At 40.0% G+C, this 7,500-nt stretch overlaps 1 protein-coding gene across 1 annotated transcript in view; it reads right to left on the bottom strand.

Moving 5' to 3' along the window:
* The window catches only part of LOC122266744 (uncharacterized), a 10,910-nt gene extending 8,772 nt beyond the window's left edge, over nt 1-2,138 (bottom strand). The window contains exon 1 of the mRNA XM_086534388.1: nt 1,998-2,138. The gene's annotated coding sequence lies outside the window, so the exon portion shown is untranslated. The remainder of the gene's footprint in view (nt 1-1,997) is intronic.
* Nucleotides 2,139-7,500: the final 5,362 nt, after the last annotated feature.

The following is a 7,500-nucleotide window of genomic DNA, read 5'->3' as shown; positions in this document are numbered from 1 at the left end:
GCTTAATAATAAGGCCATATAAAAAAAAAGGTTGAGACTCCAGTAGAACAGTATTTATAGATAGGTCCTCTTCCTCGTATTCTGTTCTATTTTTTTTCCTTGAAGATCTCTCATATTTCAAACTTTCTAGAATACCGGACCCATGAGTACATAATTACACCAAATCAGTCAGGAGGTCTCTTTGGCTATAAGTACCACTCAAAACACTCAAGAAACATATTTAAAGTCAGAATAGATGTCTTAGAAGCAAAATTAGCTTCAAAATTTATGCAACATTGAAATTCATAGAATCAGTCTCTTAGGAGCAAGGTAATTCAGGTTACAGGAACATCATTTTTTTTTATTGGCCTATTTAGAAATGTGAGAATGAGTGAGTCAAAAAAAAAAAGGAAGGAGAGTGATGGAAATGATAAGAGTTGGAGAGAAAGAGAGAAAAGAGGAACAAGGGAAGAGGCAAGAGGAAGAGAGATAAGAGGCAGGGAGAGAGGTGGGAAGAAGGGAGGGAGGGAGGGAGGGAGGGAGGGTGTGAGAGAGGGAAGCTAAAGGGAATGGTGAAAGGGGGTTCAGGAGAAGGGTGGGGGGAGGAGGCAGAGGAGGAAGAAGAGAAGGAGAAGATGGATGAGGAGGAGATGGAGAAGGGGGAGAAGATGGATGTGGAGGAGATGGAGAAGGGGGAGGAGATGGAGAAGGGGGAGGAGATGGTGAAGGAGGAGGAGGAGGTGGAGAAGGAGGAGATGGAGAAGAAGGAGAAGATGGAGAAGAGGGAGGAGATGGAGAAGGAGGAGGGGATGGAGATGGAGAAGGAGGAGATGGAGAAGGAGGAGGAGATGGAGAAGGAGGAGGAGATGGAGAGAGGGAGGAGGAGATGGAGAGAGGGAGGAGGAGATGGAGAGAGGGAGGAGGAGATGGAGAGAGGGAGGAGGAGATGGAGAAGGAGGAGGCGATGGAGAAGGAGGAGATGGAGAAGAAGGAGAGGGAGAAGGAGAAGAAGGAGAGGGAGATGTAGAAGGAGAAGGAGGAGAGGGAGGGGGAGGGGAGGAGGAGGAGGAGGAGGAGGAGGAGGAGGAGGAGGAGGAGGAGGAGGAGGAGGAGGAGAAGGGGGAGGAGAGGGAGGAGAATGAATGAATAGAATGAGAAGAATGCAAAGAATAAGAAGAGCAAGTTTGAGGTCAAAGAGGGGCTGGCATAATAAACATTTCCAAACAAGTGAATAAATTGTAGTATTGCTGGAGGACTATACATGTAGCCAGCACACTAAAAATAAGACAGTTTAATCATCTAACCTTTAATTCAGCTTAGACTGGTCTACCTAAATGGCTTAACACCCCTGGCAAGTACCCGAATATTCTGGAATGTGGGAATGGTCAACCTATATTCTGGGACTGGTGACTTTATCTTCCGGTATTCATAGGTATTTTGTCAAGTTTTCGTCTAATTACAACTGATCAGAAAGAAAAAAAAACATAACGAGACGAGTTCCTGCATTTAATAATGAGGATATCCGGTAAACTTTGATAGAAAGTGCGATTAAATGCATATTCAATATTAAAAGCGAATGGTGTTTCAAAATCGACTTCCTGAAAGTCTTTAAAGAGTTGGAAATCAATTTTGTTTAACGAGAAGATATTAGTTGAAAGAAAAAGACTAAAGGTAAAAGATAAGTGTAATTACCTCACCATCGTCCGCTTAAACAGGTCAGATATCGCCCAGTCCCTCTTATCACGCAAGGACACGACCAAAAACATAAGCCTACACAACCTCTAGCCCCTCGAGGCCAAAACGAGCCCAAATCCGCCTTAAAAGGCCTAAGAAATGACCCAAAACGCCTTTGTTTCGGCTCGTGTTTACCTCAGTCAGCTGGGCGGATGGGGCGCCATTAGGCCGACCTCGGGAGGCACGTACACACCGCTTTCTCCACCTTTCACGCCCGATTTTAAGATATTTAAGCTTCGAATCGGCGATTTTCTCATGCGCTCGGGAATCGTAGTGATACGTACCTCTCACAGGCCTCGAAAAGGAGTTCTTGACGCACTTCCAAGGCGAGATGACGAGGGTGGGAAGGTCGTACGCACGTCTTCTCGCTCTGGCTGTTGTGCGGTGACTGGCGACGGATTTTCGAGAGAGACATGACTGCGCCGCCGCTCGGTTGCCGACTAGGAATATCAGCATATATTTGTTGCAGTCAGATAAGGATGATTATTTCCAAAGATGGTGAGTGTTTCTGTAAATAGCCGATAACATGGAAGATAGTATTAGACAAAAGAAGAGAAAAAAGGTGTGAGATAGAGGCAGAGGCAGAGAAGCGTACATTAAAACACATACAAGAATAAGACACACACACACACACACACACACACACACACACACACACACACACACATACACATACATCTACACACACACACACGCACACACACACACACACACACACACACACACACACACACACACACACACACACACACACACACATCTACACACACACACACACATCTACACACACACATACACACACACATACACATACATCTACACACACACACACACACACACACACACACACACACACACACACACACACACACACACACACACACACACACACACACACACACACACACACACACACACACACATCTACACACACACACACACACACACACACACACACACACACACACACACACACACACACACACACACACACACACACACACACACACACACACACACATACATCTACACACACACACACACACACACACACACACACACACACACACACACAAACACACACACCACACATATATATTATATATATATGTATACATATATATATACATACGTATATATATGAATATATATATATGTATATATATATGTATATATATATATATATATATATATATATATATATGTATATATATTATATATATTATATATATACATATATATATATATATATATATATATATATATATATATGCGTGTGTGTGTGTGTGTGTGTGTGTGTGTGTGTGTGTGTATGCATATATATATATATATATATATATATATATATATATATATATATATATATATATATATATATATATATATATATATATATATATAAAGAGAGAGAGAGAGATAAAGTTGTGTGTGACATTTAGAGAAACATGCATGAACACACACGAGAGGGAAACAGACAGATAAACAGACAGACAGACATACAGTGAAATAGGCATGCATGGACGCACACACAATACAAAGAAAGTGTATACAAAATTGCACACACACACACACACACACACACACACACACACACACAAACACACTAGCACACACAGCTGTCTAATAGCATCTTAAGCTAAATAAACTTAATTCGTGTACAGTATTTTTCCTCGTCCTTTCATGGAGTACATAATTTGCATAGTCTACATATAGCGAAATATATATTAACGTAGTGAAATTTTAAGAAGGAATGCCAATAGTGATAAGTGTTTATTTATAAGTCTATCTATACCATTTGAACTGTTAATATTGTGGTATCTTTCAGAAAAAAAAACTCCGTGACTACTACTCATTCTTTGAAATTTTTGCAAAAATACTATTTTCGCAAATTTCACCGCGCAAAGAGGGACCAAAGTGGGGTTGAGGATAACCTATGTTGTCTCTTCTTTTCGAGAAGTAAGAAACCACTTGGCTCAATAAACTTGTCAAAGTCAATAAGTTTTTTTTCTCTCTCTCGCTCACACACACATACTCACTTTCTCTCTCTCTCTCTCTCACTCTCTCTCTCTCTCTCTCTCTCTCTCTCTCTCTCTCTCTCTCTCTCTCTCTCTCTCTCTCTCTCTCTCTCTCTCTCTCTCTCTCTTCTCTCTCTCTCTCTCTCTCTCTCTCTCTCTCTCTCTCCTCTCTCTCTCTCTCTCTCTCTCTCCTCTCTCTCTTCTCTCTCTCTCTCTCTCTTCTCTCTCTCTCTCTCTCTCTCTCTCTCTCTCTCTCTCTCTCTCTCTCTCTCTCTCTCTCTCTCTCTCTCTCTCTCTCTCTCTCTCTCTCTCTCTCTCTCTCTCTCTTCCTCCTCACTAATACTCTCTAACTCCCGTTGGGCACCTATACACAGATTTAAAATCACGACGTTTCCTGTCATGCTCCTCCACCTGCCTGGACGCATTTCATTATCATCATTATCATTATCATTATAATTATCATTATCACCATCATCATTATCATTGTAGGATTTTTTTTTTCAAATAGGATTAAGACTCAAAACAAATCCATTACATCCTCTTGACAAGTATGGAGTGAGGGTGAGGGTGTGGGTGTGGGTGTGGGAGAGGGTGAGGGTGAGGATGAAGGAGAGGGTGAGGGTGAGGGTGAGGGTGAGGATGAGGTGAGAGCGAGGGTGAGGGTGAAGATGAGGGTGAGGGTGAGGATAAGGGAGAGGGTGAGTGTGAGACTTTTTGACGAGTTTATTGAGACAAGTGATTACGTACATCTCAAAAGGATGAGGTAACATAGGTTATCCTCACCCCAATCTTAGTCCCTCTTTGGGCTCACATATATTTTACAAAACCTTACAGCTATGTCAACATGTTGAAATATATACAGAGCAAAAGACGGGTCAATCACAAGCATACACAATTAAATGTTTACATAAGTCCTCTCCTAAGGTCACATGATTACATACTTGAAATATGTGGCGCACATATATGTTAATAAAATATATGTATGCTCCCGGAGGAAAGAATTTATCAGAAAGCCAAGAAGTATGTTTGTATTTAACAGGATGATGTATCATAAATGATATTCATTCACATCTCAATAAAATCCTACTCGGGCTATCATAGTCTCGGCAGAAGGGAAGTCACAATCGGGTATACACTGTTGTCAACTACAATTATGTGGTCGATGCGAAGTGTTTGTACTTCTTTAAAATTTGTATTACCTGGCCATTTCTAAGCATCCATACAGCTTGTTCGGGGAGTCCAGCTATCTCTAAGTTTCTGTAGATCTGAAGCATGGGACACTGTAAGATATAATGTACTAAGATGTGTGACCTTGGTGACCTACACACCCTGCATTCTTTTTCCTGTTCACCTGTCGGGACACCCAACTCCCAATAGTATTTATACCCTAACCTAATTCTCCTGTGCACATAGTCTTTCCACTTGCTCTTGCCCCTCCCATGAGGGTGAGAGTGAGGGTGAAGATGAAGGTGAGGGTGGCTGAAACATGCCTTCGCAAAACTCACTAAACTGAAGTTTTTTTTTTTTTACTAACATGGTGTGGGCTTCCTGTGATAAAATACATGAGGATCTACACCAGTAATACCAGTAACAACACCCCTTATGACTTCAGATTGTGTAGACATATGTTCATGAATATATCATATCCTTAAGTATGATTCAAGTTATTCCTTGGTCTTTGAGATGTTCTCGAGAAGGCCTTTTACTGGCGAGACTTAACCTGATATTCCTGAGAATCCTTCGTGGATTTATATATTTCGATCCTATATATAAGGGATACGTGATAAAACTAAAAGATTATTCATCTATTGTATCGGTGTATGAGTTGTATTTACTTTGAAAACAGTTTTGAATATGAAGTTTATATCCGATTTATAGCAAATACAATATGATATATCACTTCAGAGAAATGGGATATTGTGTTGCTTGTAATTTTCTAAGTCCTTCGGCGTTCGGTATTGCTATATAACCATATATATATATTTTTAATTCAAAATTTATGATATACAAAATATTTTAATTACTACGCGATTGCACGGGAAAAGTGAAATTAGTGCCTTGCATTATATATATCCCTGTATTTCTTCTTGAGAAAACTTCAGACAAAAACAGGCAAGGTGAATCGATCACTTTTTGTCGGTCATGACCCCCATTCCTCTTCTTTCTTTCTCTCTCTCTTTCTCTCTCTCTCTCTATCTATCTATCTATCTATCTCTCTCTCTCTCGTTCTCTTTCTCGCTATCTATCTCTCTCTCTCTCGTTCTCTTTCTCGCTTTCTTTCTCTTTCTCTCTCTCTCTCTCTCTCTCTCTCTCTCTCTCTCTCTCTCTCTCTCTCTCTCTCTCTCTCTCTCTCTCTCTCTCTCTCTCTCTCTCTCTCTCTCTCTCTCTCTCTCTCTTTTACTCTCTCTCTCTCACGAGTTTGCAATACGTGATAACCCCGATCAAATGATATACGGCCAAACTACATATTACTAAAGTTCTAAAATTTATCATGATATATATTTTTTTTAGTCTGGAGATTGTAAAATCACGTGACATCAACATCCAGGTCCTCTCCCATCCCAATAAAAACATAGATAAGTGCCTGGGGTACATATCTTTTTAGATAAAAGGTTCTGCTTACTTTTCACCAAGGTCACTAACTGCTTGCTTACTTCAATAACATTATCACAGCAATTAGTCCTTAGGTCCACAACCTGAGTTTCTGATTAATCATTTCGTGTTTAATCAGTTGATTAGATAAACTGTACCAAAGCAACTTAGTCGAATCATGAATAAAATGTTGAAATTAGAATATGGAACTTTATAATCATGTTTATTTTGTAGAAAGATTGTTCCTTCATAAAAATGTCTTTATACACCAACGTCACGTGATAAATGACTCACCTACGTATACCTTTTAATAAACTAAATCCTGTACATTTATATAGATATTACACATATATTATATATTTCGATCCTACATATGAAGGATACATAATAAAACTATAAACATAATAACAATCGAATATCAAATCTCAGCCTCTTTGATTAGTTTTTGTCCAACCATCCTAGACTGGCCATCAAAAAAAGGCGGGAAAGTAGCTTGATGTAGATTAATCGAAAATACTTCGATGGATGACGTGGCGTTTCGAGGTTGGATGGAGTCAAGAGTGAGAGGGTTAAGGGTACACTTAATGTAGGGGGATGGGGTGGGTGGGGGGGGGGAATTGCAATGGCATAAATAGGGACGTGTGTGAAGAGGGGAAGAGGCTCAGGGTGCTTCTTCTTCTTCATATCAAAAGTGCTCCCTGTTAAAATCGGGGAAAGAAAATGTACTTTTTTTCTAAATCAGAGAAAGAAAATGTACTTTTAGTCTAAATCAGAGAAAGAAAAAGCCCTTTCAATCCAAACCAGGGGAAAAAATGACCTTTTAGTCCTAAAGAAAGAAATGCTCTTTCAATCCAAACCAGGGAAAGAAAATGCCCTTTTAGTCCAAACCAGGGAAAGAAAATGCCCTTTTAGTCAAGGAAGTGCCTTTTTTCCAACTGAACCCATCTGAAAGTCTACACACGTCCTTGTGACGTATTTTTTACTTTGACGAGTTTATTGAGACAAGTGATTACGTACATCTCAAAAGGATGAGGTAACATAGGTTATCCTCACCCCAATCTTAGTCCCTCTTTGGGCTCACATATATTTTACAAAACCTTACAGCTATGTCAACATGTTGAAATATATACAGAGCAAAAGACGGGTCAATCACAAGCATACACAGTTAAATGTTTACATA

This window comes from Penaeus japonicus, unplaced genomic scaffold (assembly GCF_977035675.1).
Source record: "Penaeus japonicus unplaced genomic scaffold, GWHDUDI00000001_assembly GWHDUDI00000041, whole genome shotgun sequence".
Lineage (NCBI taxonomy): Eukaryota > Metazoa > Arthropoda > Malacostraca > Decapoda > Penaeidae > Penaeus > Penaeus japonicus.
The sequence above is the reverse complement of the archived record's forward strand: the minus strand, read 5'-3'. Positions and strand labels throughout refer to the sequence as shown.